The sequence below is a fragment of the Motacilla alba genome, chromosome 1, assembly GCF_015832195.1.
Source record: "Motacilla alba alba isolate MOTALB_02 chromosome 1, Motacilla_alba_V1.0_pri, whole genome shotgun sequence".
In the NCBI taxonomy this organism is placed as follows: Eukaryota; Metazoa; Chordata; class Aves; order Passeriformes; family Motacillidae; genus Motacilla; species Motacilla alba.
Window position 1 is genome coordinate 59,895,734 of NC_052016.1, and position 15,460 is coordinate 59,911,193.

Sequence of the window (15,460 nt, forward strand, 5' to 3'; positions counted from 1 at the left end):
TTCCATTAGTTTCATCTTTTCCAAACTAAACTGCCATTTTTTTTCTTTTTTATTTTTCCTTTCCTACGTTCCATTCTTTGGATGATTGTCTAACCTGCTTTCCTTCTTGTTGTTTCACTTGTCCAACCTATGAACCTGTCTGCAAAATATAGTGCCCAGAGGTGGACACAGTACTGTACCCAAAAATCTCTCTGCTGACAGGTGCATGTGAAAGGAAAATAATCCTTCACTCAGTTTATGTCAATGTTAATATATCCTGGTCTGAAATACCTTTTTTTTTGAAATTTGGTTTTTGTTTGGGTTTTTGGTTGGTTGGTTGGGGTTTTTTGCTTTTTACAGCAGCATTATATTTCTGACTCTTACTCAGTTTGTGGCAATTATTCCCAGACCCTTTACTGGAGTGATCCTGCCAAGACAACGAGTTCTAGTTTTGCCTTTATGCATTCAATTTCTCTGCTCTAACATGCAGCACTTCGCCATTGCCTGCACTACTTTGTTCTTGTTGACATCAAACCATCTGTCTAGTTTAGCACAGACATTTTGAATTTTCATCATGTCGTTCAGTGTTTGTGAGGCAGGAAACCATCCATAAATTTTACAAATCAGTCCTAATGAGAGGTCAAAGCCATTAACAGAACTATTCAATGATACCACACCAAGACAGACCTCCCTGGTACTTACTGGAAATGTCCTTTTTCTCTGACAGTGAACAGCTGGTGAACAGTATTTTACATGGCGCAAAATGTCCTGTTTCTTATGTGCTTTTCAGGCAATCACCTATTTTACTTTAATAGAGATTTCATCATACAGATCCAGATAACAAACAGAAAGGAATAAGGCACCATAAATAGTATAGCAAGATAGGAGTAGAATATTTACAATATGCAGCAGCTCACAGTTGGTTTTACTTTATTACAGAAGAGCAGTTTCTGTAATAAAAGCAATGAAAATGTATTAAAGCAATTATAGAAAGAGTGTATTTTCCAGTTACTACTATATTATGAGAAAAATAGCACTGTTGTAGAAAAAAAAATAAAAAGGTTATCAAAATTACCCATATTGTAGCTGTACAGGAATTATCTGCAATTTCCATTTCTTTTATCAAATGTCTGGAATATAATCAGTTCCAGCCTCATCTTGTTCATTTTTTGCTTTATGGCCTGTCAGAGTACCCAGAATTTCAAAAACTAGTTTTTCCAAAGCATATACATATCTCCGGAGAGAATCGAAATGACATTACAGCTCATATTGTTTCTTTCAGGCTAAAACTATTCCTGTGCAAAATCAGTATAAAGTAAATGCAATATTGAAGCAGTAATAGACCCTGTTTGCCTAAACACAAAAAAAATTATGGTTAGTTTAAGCTTTCTTCTGAAAAGATCCAGAGATGTATTATAAACAAAAGTCTAAAGAAATTACTGTAATGGACTTCATAGTTGATTTGGGGAAATCATAATGGTCATAAAGGAGTCATAACCCAGGCCTTGGTTTGTTTTAGCACATCGTTGTGTATCTCTTGTTTGGAGATGATAAACCATACCAGTAGTACTTTAATTTTTTCGTTTCTCTGGAATAGTGAGTGAAACACACATTACAGGTTCTAAAGTCTGATTTAACAAAACATCACTTGCACATTTTTCTGTAGGCATCAACTTTTCCTCCTGTGTGTGCAGTCATGTTTTAGGAACGAGGTATCTGAAGAAAACCCTGAGCAAGCATGCTTGAAACACTGTTCTAATTTGCCAAATTGTCTAAATCACAATCCTTCTTGATTTCCATTTTAATTGCCAAGAAAATTTCTTTTTATAAATTTATATCTTTAGTTTACGTTTAATAAATAAATGTCTTAGCATTGTCAAATATTACCCATGTCATCCCCAGTTTATTCTATGTATATGCACACATTCTTCCAAATAATTTTCTGGATGCAATTATATACACCAGTTTTGTACTTGTTATGGTTTTGTATTTGTGCATATAGAATGAATAATTATATAATTAGCACAGAGGAAGCGTGTGTGTATGTGTGTGTGTGTGTGTGTGTGTGTGTGTGCATGTGTGTGTATGTTTGTGTGTGTGTACATGTGTGTATGTGTTGGGAAGTAATGACTCAGCTAGACTGAGAGCAAGGCAAGAACTACATGGCTGGCTGGTTTGTTTTTCAATAAGTAAGAATAAGGAGTATTGTGCAGAACTGCTGAAAGGGTAAAGAATTTGGAGACAGAAATTAGGCCTATGACCAGCTTTGTGAATTCAAACATATCAACACAAACTGCATGCAATCAGTGCAGGATAAGATCCTGATGAACAGATAAAGTCCATTATTCCTGCTTTGAAAAAAAAAATTAAATCAGTGAAACAAAGGATATTTTTGTCTAAGGGATGCTTAGTTTCAATTTTAGAAAATGAAACAGCAAAGAAAAACATCTTAGGCTTCTGTTGCCAATGTGGAGATAAAATATCATAAATCTTAAATCTGAAAAACTAACATAATTATGGTTACTGCTTTATATATTGTTGCTATGTATTAATATACCACCAGGTTATAAAACTACACACAGTAGTCAACTAGAGACTATCTTCTTTGGTTGATTTTCTAATCTGAAAAACAAACCACTCTGACATCAGTATGGCCTTAAGAACATTTAATGTGAAAATGAACTGAGTATTTGCTCCCAGAAAAAGATGCTGTTTTAAAAGAATTTGAGATCCATTTAATAACAATAATCATTATAATTACTATAAAAATCATAGCCTGATTAGCTTTAATAAAAGATATTTTATTAATTCATTTCAGTTAGTTGCTCAGATCACCCTCAATATTAAAGCGTAATTATAGTATATGCCAGGTGAATTCCACTCTCTGAAATTAATTACCATGGAGATGGCCTCATTATAATCTATGATAAGAGTTCATTTATTTTTTAAGAGCTATGTGTTTCCATTAAATGTGAATCAAGAAGACTTTAAAGTAAATAATTAAAAGGTGAGGTGTCCTTTTACAGAGATCTTTATGTAAAACAGGAGAATAAAAGTCTATGTAAAGTGATTTTGCCTAATAATCAAATCCCAGTTTTGACAGCTGGATTATGCCACCCTATCTGTGCAGACAAATAACTTTATTAGCTTGTGTCATTTCTCCGCTAAGTACAGTGATCAGTACAGTTTCTTTTCTCAGTGTCCCTCCAGTAAAAGTTGATGATCAGAGCCTTAACAATTGCCTGCCAGGATTTCTCTAAAGTGCAGGTTAGATTTGATGAACATACAGAGGAGAGAACTCCTGGTTAAAACACTTACTGCCTCTACCAACAAAAATAATGGAAAATATCTCTACTGTTGTGAATAGCAGTTTTTCTCAGCTAGCATCTGAATTTACTGAGAACTATAGCTCACGTATACTCTGCCTCATGTAGACATCCAGCCAATACCTAAATATTAGTTCCTTAGTAAAACAATATTTGTGAAGGCAATTTAGTGCAGCCAGTGAAGGAATAGTGCTTTAAGAGGTCTTTACAAGAGCATCTTTACCTACATTTAAGTGCACAGGACCTCCCTTAGGAAGGTACAGTTTCCTCTCCATCTCCTTTGTCAGTACATGAGTGTGTGTGCTTGCACCAGAAGAGTTGTTTTATCAGGCACTTACAGTGAAGACATGTGCCAGTGGTGTCACCTGGGCAGGAAGTACCATCACTGAGAGACTTCATAGCAAATTGCATCTGGAGAGTCACTGCACTGGCCTGGTAAAGAGTTGAAGTGAAGAAAAAAGCCACACATCTCCAAACATTTCCACAGAACTCTGGTACAGCAATGACGTTGGTCCCTTGTCATTTTGTTATGTTAACTAGCACTCCAGAGTTCAGTGGAAAGTAGAAATATCAAATCACATGGCAGTTAACTTCCTAAGCAACATGTGACTTCCAGATACTGAGGTCTGATCTCCAAGAGTTATTTTTAGGAAAGTAAGGTACCTAGAAATGCACATAGGAAGATTTCAGAATCTTTCAGAATCTTAGTTTTACAGACCTTTCTGAAAACTCTATTTGCATACCTGGGCATATGGTGTGTTTTTCAGTGCACATGAAATCTGTTCACTTAATAAAGAGAACTGGTGAGAATAATTAGGTGTCTATTCACTGACTGGAGGTTTATAGAATTCTGGAATAATAAGGGCTGGAAGAGACCTCAGGAGGTCTCTAATACAACCTTAAGCTGGGATCAGACCAAGTTGCTCAGTGTTTTTATGTTACTGAGTTTTGGGCATCTCTGGAGACTGCACAATCTCTTTGGTTGACCATCTCCATGAGGCAGAAAAGGCTTCTCAGTTTGACTTAGTGTATCCTGAACATCAATTCAGTGAGCTTGTGCCCACTGCCTCTTGCTGTCCCTTGCTCCACTGCAGAGTGGCTGGCTACAGCCTCTCAGTACTGGAGGGCTCTTAAGTCCTCCCAAATCACTTTTCTTGAATATGAATGAGCCCAACTCATTCATCCTCTCCTTATAGAAAAAAAATGCTCCAGCTCTCAACAATCCTGAGCTTGTTGAGATCCCTTGAGTTCGGGTCTTTCTTATATTGGGGTCCCAAAATTTGATGTATTCTTAAGGTGTATGATTTCAAATATTTTTGTCTGAAATCAACTATTCTGCCACAGGGCAATCCAGTATTTTCCAGTTCTTTGCTCACAACACTAGAGCTGGCCTACATAGAACAAATAAGTCTATGCCTAAAATGCCACTATATCTATTTCTAATTAAGTCAATATTGTACAAGTCAGTTTGTGGGAAGAGACATCTTGTTCCCCAGCTCCTGGTGAATTTCAGTTGCATTCAGACCACTCACTATCTATGACTTAAAAGCCTTCAATACAGAACTGTTCACAAAAAAGCTGGGAATTGAGAGAAATAACTAAACATAATTCAGAGCAAGAGTTGCAATCCAATCTCATTCAAAACCCTCTCAATCAGAAATAGACTAGAAAAAAAAAAAAAAAAAGATGCACCTAGGAAGTGCTGCCTGTGGTTGAATTGTGCTATGCATGTAACTGGTGATTTGGGTGAACATTAAAGTCAGGAGTAACTCAGATGAAAACTTGTTTAAAGGTGTCTAAAATCTCTAGTGCACATCCAAATTATATAGGACAAAGTTAGTACACAAATTACTTGCCTTTACATGTGACACAGTGTATTCTCTTCTCCCAGTGAAGAATTCTCAGCACTTGGGATTCTGAGCAAGCTGTTAACTTATTTTTCACCCTAATTAAGTGCAAAACATACCTCACTTTTTCTCAGTCCAGCATGGACTGACAGAATTTCTGTAGACAGATTGCTACACTTACTGTACAGCATTAGCATACCCACTTTTTCTACTGCCAAAAAATAAAAGAGAGAAAAATTAAAAAGGACAAAAAAAGAAAGAAAAAAGGAAAAAGAAACAAACTTAGAGAGAGGCTAAACAGGATTATTAATAAATTGTTAATCTGGAGTAAACAGATATGCTCTACCTAATTCTCAGGGCTCCCTTTTGTGGACCACAAGACCTTGCCTTTTGTGCCCCAGGTTTTTTAAGTATCAAAGCTGTGGTCTCTATTCCTCTCCGGGCCTTCTGAAATACATCCTTGGACCAAGGAGAATGAAGTTGACTATACAAAGACTATCTATCTGATGACTAAGAAAGAAGAAGAGAAAAAAAAAGGTTGGAAATATCTTAGTTCCTCAACAACTTAAAAATTATCACTTTATTACCATAAATTTTAGTTTTAGACTTTTCAGGAAGACCATTTTATTCTTTCAGAAAAGTTAAGAGATTAGTAAAATTATTGGCAAAGAAGGAACAAGATTCAACTCGAGGCAGGGTAAGAACATTGTAAGTGTTTTATCAACATTTTTCATGGATTTCTTTCTCTAAGAAACCATATAGATTCAATGTCTGGAATGGAACAAATATAAATCTATGTAGAAATCAAAATTGCTATGAGTTAAATAAGCGTTGGGTAACTGCTTTGCTGAGAGTAGAATTTAGGCATTTAGGAGTGTCTTTTAAAAAGATATTACAGGCTTGAGAAAAGCATAGCAAGACATATCCTAGGGGTATATCTACTAGGGGTCCTAGGGACATATCTACTCTCTCTGAATTTTGAGCACTGTAATCAAATGTTACTATTATTTAGACAGGATCAACTGTTCTGTTAGTGATGTTGCACTGTTATTTACTCAGTAGAAAGAAAAATCTCATGATCCCTCTAATTTTCTAAAAGGCCTGGAAAAGTATCTGCTACTGCTCACCAAGGAGTCATGAGGTATTATTTCAGGCAACATAGAGGAACTGCTGATGAGATAAATAAAGGAATATATTATCCACTACTAAGGTACTTGTACTGATTTCAGAGACAAAGGAGATAATCAAATGTTCATTCAGATATGGGACATCTAAAAATCATAGTATTAATTAGCCAGAATCCATAGATATTTTTTGTTAAAATAATTGTCTGTAAATCCTGTTTCTTTAACCTGTCTGTGATAACAGGCTATTCACTGATGAAGCCAATTTTGGCTGAATTTTTTTACATATCAGATAGTCGGAAACAACAAAATAATTTCCTGCCTTCTATAATTTTCTGTAAGGAGATGACTCCTGTTTCATTTTTCAGCTTTGGAACTATACTATACAGTATAAATAGTTGTTTGTTGGAGCATTTTTTACTAATTTATTCTCATTTTGAGGACTAAAAGCAGCATTTTGCTGATGTTCATTCAAAAAACTATGATAAACATCCCTTTTTAATTGTAAATAGATCAGAAACTGGAGTAATTTCAAGGGGAAAGAGTGCACAGAGGTAATAAATCAGCTGTATCAATGAGTTTGCTGGTAATATCATAATACCACTAGACAGAAATGCTCTCAAGGAGCTACTAAGTACACACAGGAGAAATAAAGCTCCTGTACTTGAAGCAAACTGGCACTGAATCTCTGGGAAAATGTGCACTAGACAAAGCAAAAGGAACTCTTAGGTGAGGAAAAAAAAGTAATACTGAGAGATGAAGAAATACATGGGATTGGAACTTCTGCCTTTCACCAGCCCTTGAGCACAGATATATGCTCATGTAATGTGTGTATACATGACTGTGAGCAAGAGTATGTACACAGGCATAGGTGAAGGTGACACTCCTAACTTTGGTGTTGCAAAGGCAGCCAAATTCCTAGATAGTGTGGGAAAGTACATTATTTGGCTTAATTGAATCAAAGTACACTACTGCAAGATGGTAAAACTACCATTTGTACCGGAGGCGGTGATTTTGTGCATTTGATGTAGCTTGCTTCATGAAATGAGTTCACTTACAGCTATATCTGTCTTTGACAATACTGGAGGCCCAGTCTCAACTTGTCTTTATTGTAGAATTAACCTTTCATGCAGGGTAGTTGGATAATATCATGCTGTTTACTCCATTCATTTACCTTTTAAACATGCTTTATGCAGGAACATACATGGCAGGCATTTCTGTATTACGAATATGTGAAAAAAAATATTTCTAACCACTGATTTTTGAAAAATGATGGAAGAGTACCCTGCAGCATTCCATGAAAAGACAAGGATTATGCTCTAACAGGCATCCAGCCCATGTAAGCTAAGGACTGCCAGGTGACACTTCAAGAAAACTTTTGCTCCCTTCAGTTTCACCAAAGTTTGAACTTTGACCACAGGCAAATCTTTCTCTTGCATATTTACACTTGCAAGGGTCCTCTGACATCTCAGCTGTAGAACTGATTATGTGGAGAGAGCTCATTGAAATAGCTTGGCTGAAGTGAAGCACAGTCCTTTTTATTTTAAAATTTGAAAAGTTTTGGCTTACTACCTGATGATACTTGGAAGGGACAAATCTGTTCTATTACTATTCTGATAAAAATCCTCTTTGCCAAGTTGCCTACAAAATTATCCATGTGCTCTGATCTCTACCGCTTGTCATTTATTCTACCCCAGCTTTAACAATGTGACTTTACTGGCTTTTGTCTGCTGCACAAATTGCAGCCTTTTATCACTGCTTGCATGAAACATCGAAGGCAAGGATTGATCCCTACTTAATTTGAGTGAGCAACGATGCCAAGGTCATGACTAGAATAAAGCATGCCATCTATCGAACTTTTTGTTAAGCATGTCTCTAGCAATCCACCTCCAGAATCAAATAGATTATAGTGACTGTTCCCTTTGCTAAAATTTCTGATGCACAGAGTCTGTACTTACTCAAGGTGAGCCCACCATCCCACTCAGCTGATGGACATTGAAAATGGAAGTACTTTTAATCCCCCATCAGTGCCAGAAATATCTGGCTAAACAGTGAAAAAGAGAGAAGCTGAAATGAGCCTCTGGTGGGTGAGAAATTGATGTTGGGCTCCACTTCTGAGATTGTTCTTTTCAAGACAATAACGTGGGATGGTGCAGATGTCACAATAGTCTTTTTCTTCACCACACCATATCTGAACATCTTAAGAACATGCTAAAATAAAACTATTTGACACAGAATGTGCAGAACTTTGTTAAATATTTTCTTGTTTTCAGTTTCTAGAGGTCACAGAAAATAAGACTGGACTGGGACCTTAGAGGCGTTGCCCTGACCAGCTGCTTATTACAGCACAGTTAACTGCAATTAAAACATTTTGGACATCTGTTCAAAGGTGGTTGATCATGCTGATAAAGTCTTCGTTTCGTATTGTCACTAGCTTAAACCTGGTTCTGATAAGAAAAATTAGTTGTTTTGTCAGCCTGAGAGTGTTTTGTTTCTTTTGTTGTTGCTGTTGCCGTCTGCATTAAGCTTTTATGTCAGAGTTATTTTTATGATTCCAAGACAAACCATAAAAACAAAAAACAATGACAAAGAGCAGATAAAGTCCTGTTAGATTTTTTGCCTTTTTGTTTTTTTCTTGTATTTTGTTTTGAAACCTTTTTAGTGCAATTATCAGAAACCATTAGATGGGTTCAGTTTAGTGAATGCACCACAGAAGAGAAAATCAGTTCTTCAGGGAACTGGTTCCATCTCTGGAAAAGGGCTTGCTGTCACCAACTTCCTATCCATCGTGGAGAGAGCAATGCTGTTCACATAATTAACACTGCAAATGAACCAGCAAGCAATCAGCCAGTGATATCTCTCCAAAACACGCACTACTCACTGAGGACAACTCTACAGAGAAAAAGCATTGAGCCGTATGGTTTGGTCAGGAAATGCATTAATTTATGTGAATATGAGCTTTGCTGATATGCATGGAGTTTTCCTGGTAGCAGGATCACACAGCCTGTTCTCTCAGACTTGACGTGACATGCCAGGTGGTACATGCACATTCCAACATGATTAATAAAATCCTGTAAAATTATCAAACCACCTATTTTCCACATAACTTGTTGAGGTATCGATGCAATTCCCCTTGAAATTGTTCTTACTAGCCTCTGCAGTTCCCAGTGAAATAAAATATTAGGAATAATAATAATAATAATAAAATCTGTTAGCTATAGGTACCCTTTTCAAGCCTTTAAAACCTTTAACCAAAAGAGAAGCTGCTGTAAACCAATAGCAATTGGTGACAATGGAAAGACTCCACCAAACAGAAAATTTCTCAACATTGTTCTCTGCAAGAATCTCTCCATATATATCTCTATATATCTTTATTTCAGTTGTTGGAAGAATGAAAAAAAATTAAAGTCAGCCTCAAACTTTCCAAATCAGAATATTCTGTGATTCTGTGGCAACAAAGCAAACAAATTAGTAAAACACCTAAGATCAAATAAACTTTTGTGAGTAGTCTGTGCTTTAATCTCTTTAGACATTTTCAATAAAGAATTTTATACACAGAGAACTGAAATAATAAAATAGTTTAAAAACTTCCTTCATGAGAACAGAAAAAAGTTGCAAACATGTCTCCTGTCTCAGCAAAAATGATAATATACTCTGTTACCAGTGAAAGGCAGACAGAGAAGCAGCATGATTTCTAGAATTTTTGAGAATTGTATCCTTATTCCTAAGCCTTTATATTTTGGTATGTTTATTCTTCATCCTAAGTTAATGTGTGTTTTTGACCAGAAAAAGATATAAAAAATGTTTATTCGATCAAAGAAAAAAATTCTTTATCCTGTTTGGGGCTAAGTCTTCTAATTCAATAGCAAAAAAATTACTTTAGAAATTGTTTTTAGGCCATCATTTCTGTTGAAAGACAGCTTTATTAATTATTCTAAGGAATATTTTAAGAAAAAAAAATCAAACACATCCAGTTTCACATGGTAGTGTCTTGGATTTCTGCATCATGTGTTCCTGTTTTGATTCAGGCTTGTTCTCATCCTACTTAAAAAAAGTAAGGCATAAAAAATGCATTTTATCTATTGATTTTATGCTTTTCATCTTTACAGTTCTCAAGGCCTTCCAGAAGTTTCCAGTATTTAATTTCAAAGTTTCTACTCCAAATAGCATTTTTTGCTATTAGTAATTAATGCTAAGGTATAATTTGCTTAGATACATAATTTTCCATTTATTACTTTATTAAAAGGAGGTAGCACCTCTGGTCAAAGTGGTATTTCGTGGCAACTTCTGCTCTGTGCAAACTTTCACACCTCACACATAACCTGGAACCTCCTACACTTTTTTTCATAGATGCTCTACCCCCTTAAGTGACCATAACTCCAGCTCTCTCCTGCAGGGGAGGTGAGAATTCCCAGAACACTGCTGAGCAACATCTCTTTCTGTCTCTCTCCTCTCCTGCAGTAATGGTCCACTGTCACAAGTGAGCCAGAGCCAACTATTTAGAAAAAACACTTCATACAAAGTAACAAGCTACTTCAGCAAAAAAGGGCAATTTAAAATCTTTAAGAAGGTCTGGTGGAGGAGCTTTCTTTCGTGGGGGTGCTGCTCTTTCTCAGGTTGCCCTACCTTGCACATGGGCCATTTGTTGGCTGACTCCTCTCCTAGGAAAAGCTGCAGCGTATCTTCTCGATCATCTTGTTCCCGGCCAGCAGAACAGCTGAGTCCTGTGGCTTGGACGTGTGCCATCGCCCTGCAATTGCCTCCCTGAAGTTTGCTGTGCGGTTTCTTATCAATCCTGCTTTCAGGCTTGTTTTTCCCTTTGCAGCCTATTAAGTCAGACAGCATTCACTCCAGAAAGTTTATAAACCAATACTCAGTTCACTTCTCTGAAAAGGTCAAGAGCAGGCTTTCTATGACTAGCACTGTTCAGCCTTCTTGTATGGTGCATAGTATCTGAGCCTGTCACATGCAGACAAACAACTACTTCAGCAATTTTAGTACTTAATAACTTCATGTTTAATGGTTGCTTGAAATATTTATTTAGAAAATTTAAACTGATCTCACTACTATTTTGCATAAACATCGAAAATAAATGTTAGGCACTGGGACATCTTTTTGTTTAAGGAGACATGATAAACACTGATGAAAGAATCTTTCTAGCAAAATGCTGCCAAATTAGCAGAAGAGCTTGTTTTCATCATTAAAAGCTGGAAATAAATAAGAAAAAAAATTCCTTAAATGAGCTGGTACTTTTGTAGATGGAGATATTTTGTGGTGGAATAAATAAAAGGAAGATGTCTTCATAATTCTCTTGATCATGATCAAATTATATCAATGTGCCATTGGAAATATAAAACTGCTGTAAGAAATAAAGGCAAGTGTCCTCACCTCTTACAAATCTAATCACTTCAAAATTAAAACTGTTGATATGCTAAGCTTTGTTTCTTTGTTTGGTTTTACATTTTTGTTTTTAGGATGCTCTCTAATTCTAATATAATTTCACTCAGTGTTAGGGCTCAGTTTTAGGGTTCAGTGAACACATTTTCTTTGCACAGGACTGTATAGCAATGCCTTTCCTTCCTTTCCTAAATGATGTGACTCAGTTTCCCAGATCATGGGGAAGACTGTAATGAAAATTTTGCTTCTTTTTTTTTTTTTAAATTTTCAATGCTTCTGCATCCTTTGTAATGTTCCTACTTTCTTAGAAAAGGATCAATCACACAGAAATCTGAGGCAGACAGCTTTGCTGCTTCCCAAGGTACACCACCTGTTCAAAGCAAAAAGAGGCAGGGAAGGACTCAAGCCCCAGGTCTCTGATCACTAACTCTTAGCTTGTTCCCCTGCATCTTGCTTTGGTTCAGAGCACGGTTCATTCTCTCCTAAGTTTAGAGGATCAATAAGCAGTTTCCCCAAGGCTGCACTTGTTTTCACTCTCCACCATATCTCCAAAGGTTTTGGGTGAGACTACTTGTCTTCTTTTCTTTGGGAAGCAAATCCCTCTTGTCTGCCTTCAGTGGCACTGACCAATGCCTGTGCCTCGTCTGCTGTCACTCTACAGAAACAGTCTTGGGGTTAAGGCTGCAGCCATCCTGGTTTGCTCTTCCAACGCTTCAGTAGACACCAGTAACTGGAAGGACTGTTTGTACAACCCTGACTTGCAAACATTTACTTTATAGAGATTATAAGTGATCATTGACAATGCAGTCAATATGACTATTTGCACGAATGAGTACTGTTCAGCAACAGCTACAGAATTACAGCACAGATCTGAAAACAGGAACAGCTCCCACACATTGCTGGACAAAAGGTGAGGGTCTTTGAAACAATCGTGACAAGAGCAATTTTAGTGAAAGTGTAGGAAAGCAATCAAAATATTGAAATTCGAATCAAAACTATCCTGTGAGGACATTCTCAAGTAATAAAATTTGAACGTAAAACCTGAGCTGCAATTTGTACAAAAAACTGAGCAAAATTTTCTATTTTTCAAAGCAAATCTCTCCAAGCTACATGATTAATTCACCTACTCATAGTGAAAAATCCGCTAGAAAACTGTGATGGCAGGCTTTTGTCTGCTAAAACATTGGTGGTTGCTACAGTTAGAAGTCAAAATGTGATTAATGGCATCTTTTTTCCTATGAATTTAATCTCTTTTGTGCTCTTTGTTCAAAAGGAAACAAATTCAAGGGCTTATATCTATGGTTTTGGCAAACTCATAGCAGAGCAGATGCCAGCAAAAGACATTTCCTTTTCTTTACTCACCTTCAGCACTGTCACTGAAAGATAGTCTGATGAAATTCTGAATCATTGTTACAAATGAATGTCAATATTTTTTCTCTCCATGCATAAAATAAGCTATCAATTTTCCAAAATATTTCCCTTATAATATTTTAAATATTTAGAGAAAAACATATTAATATTTGCTCTGGTCAATTGCCCTAATATCTGAAAAATATTTTTCAGAGTTTATTCCAAATATTGAATATTCAGGATAAAATTTCAAGACTGCAAGTAGATACATTCCCTTTGTGAATAGATACCCTATGGGACACAGAAGTCTTCAATTTTTCCCCCGATGAGGAAAATGCAGAAAATACTGGTTAGAGATGGTGCAATAACACACTTGTGAGGAATAGGGAGTAATAATGGAATAGTGGACATTTTTATTACATGAAGAGAGAAGTTTTTCTAAAGGTAGATTCTTCATTTAGCATTCTGAATGGGGAGCTGGATTTAATGTGAAGTGTTGACAAAAATAAAAATACCTCCCAACAGCTGTGAGACAAAAGTTAGAACTAGTTCAAACATGAGCAACAAACAAAACTTGCCAACTTGGTACCTTTGGATCACTTTCCTACACTATCTTTTATACAGATCATTATATAGTATGTGTTTCCATTTCTATTCAGACCAGTTTCTCTGCCAAATCAAGACTTTAAATACAAAGAAAGACAGAAGTGCTAATGATCACAGAATATTTTGAGTTTGAAGGGACCCACAAGGATCACAAGGATCACTGAGTCCAGCTCTTAAGTGGATGGCTCATAAGGGGGTTGAAACCCCAGCTTTGGCTTTATTAGCACCATGCTCTGACCAGCTGAGCTCATCTCAGATTTTGTAGAGCCTCCATGGAGATTAGGTGTCTGAGATGTACTGTAGCATTCTGTACTGAGAAAAATTTTTGCATTTTAAAATGGACCTGCTAGTAAGAAATAATCTGGCATAACCAATTTGTACATTTTAACACTGATATACTATGACTTGCCATACTAGTCTGCCTTTTAAAAATCCTTTAATATATCTTTTAGTATTTCAGGCTTTTTAATTTTTTTTAATATGTCACTTATGGAAAGATTAATGAACCTAAGTCTTCTTTATACTAAGCAGAGACAGCTTTACACATGCCTGAAAAGTGCCTCTGAAGTTAGACTTCTGCTCTGAAAACCTCTTTTCATGCAGAAACTACTAAGTGGTTTAATTTCCACTTTTTTTCTCTTTAAAGTGCAGAAGGGAGCCAGCCTGATTAGATGACCATAACAGTTTAATAAGCCTGTCTAGTATTATCTCTTCTTATACCATGAATTATGAGTGTTAGGACAAAAATTACTCACTGACATTTCCTTCATTTAATGTCAAACTTTTTAGGAGGCGTCATCTACTGAAACCATTTACCACGTTTGTAAGATGCGATGCTGAGTTAGGAAAAAAAAAAAATGTAGTGACTATAACTCCTTGTTGAGGGCAAAGCTGGCATCCGACATCTCTGCCTGGGAAGGGTGGATCTGAATAACCTCAGGAATGGTAAAGTGCAAGCCGCCTCAAGTCAGTGATCCAAACATCAAGATGATGAACTGATGGTAAAGGAAACTACCCACCACTCCCACCAGCACACAGATGCTCTTCAAACACCTGATTTTGTATTTGAGAGGTAAGAGGGGCCTGTGTTTGTGCAGTGGTGGAGGTTGTTCACAAACATTGCACAAACTTTGCAACCAGGCAAGGCAGAAAACTGCCTGGGCTGCAGATCTTGTCATGCACAGGAGTAGAACTGCTAAGGCATGTGGAAAATAAGGAGGTCATGTGTGACACTAACATGGCTCCGCTAAGAGCAAATTGTGCTTCAAGAATTTTATGGCTGCCTAAAACAGGAGTATTGAATTGGTGGATAAGGGAACACCTCTCCCACAGAGATAGACTGAAAGACTCGGGGCTGCTCAGCCTGGAGAAGAAGAGAAGGCTGTGCAGATACCTTCCATTGGCCTTCCAGTACCTGAAAGGGCCCCACAAGAGAGCTGGAGGGGCACTTTTTGGAAGGCATGCAGTGAAAGAACAAAAGGGAGCTGGTTTGAACTAAAAGACAGTAAGTTTAGATTAGACATTCTTCACTATGAGGTGGTGAGGCACTGGCACAGGTTTCCCAGAGAAGCTCTGGATGGTCCATTTTTGGAAGTTCTCAAGGCCACACTGGATAGGGCTTTGGGCAGTGTGGTCTGTTGGAAGGTGTCCCTGACCATGGCAGGAATTTGGAACCAGACAATCTTTGAAGTCCCTCCCAACCCAAACAATTTCATGAATCTGCCACTCTATGAATTTATTTTGGAGGAATTTCATAGACTATAAGTATTTATATACTTATATACAGTGTAAAGTCCAAATTTTGGGTGTACATACTTTTTTCCTGCTTTTT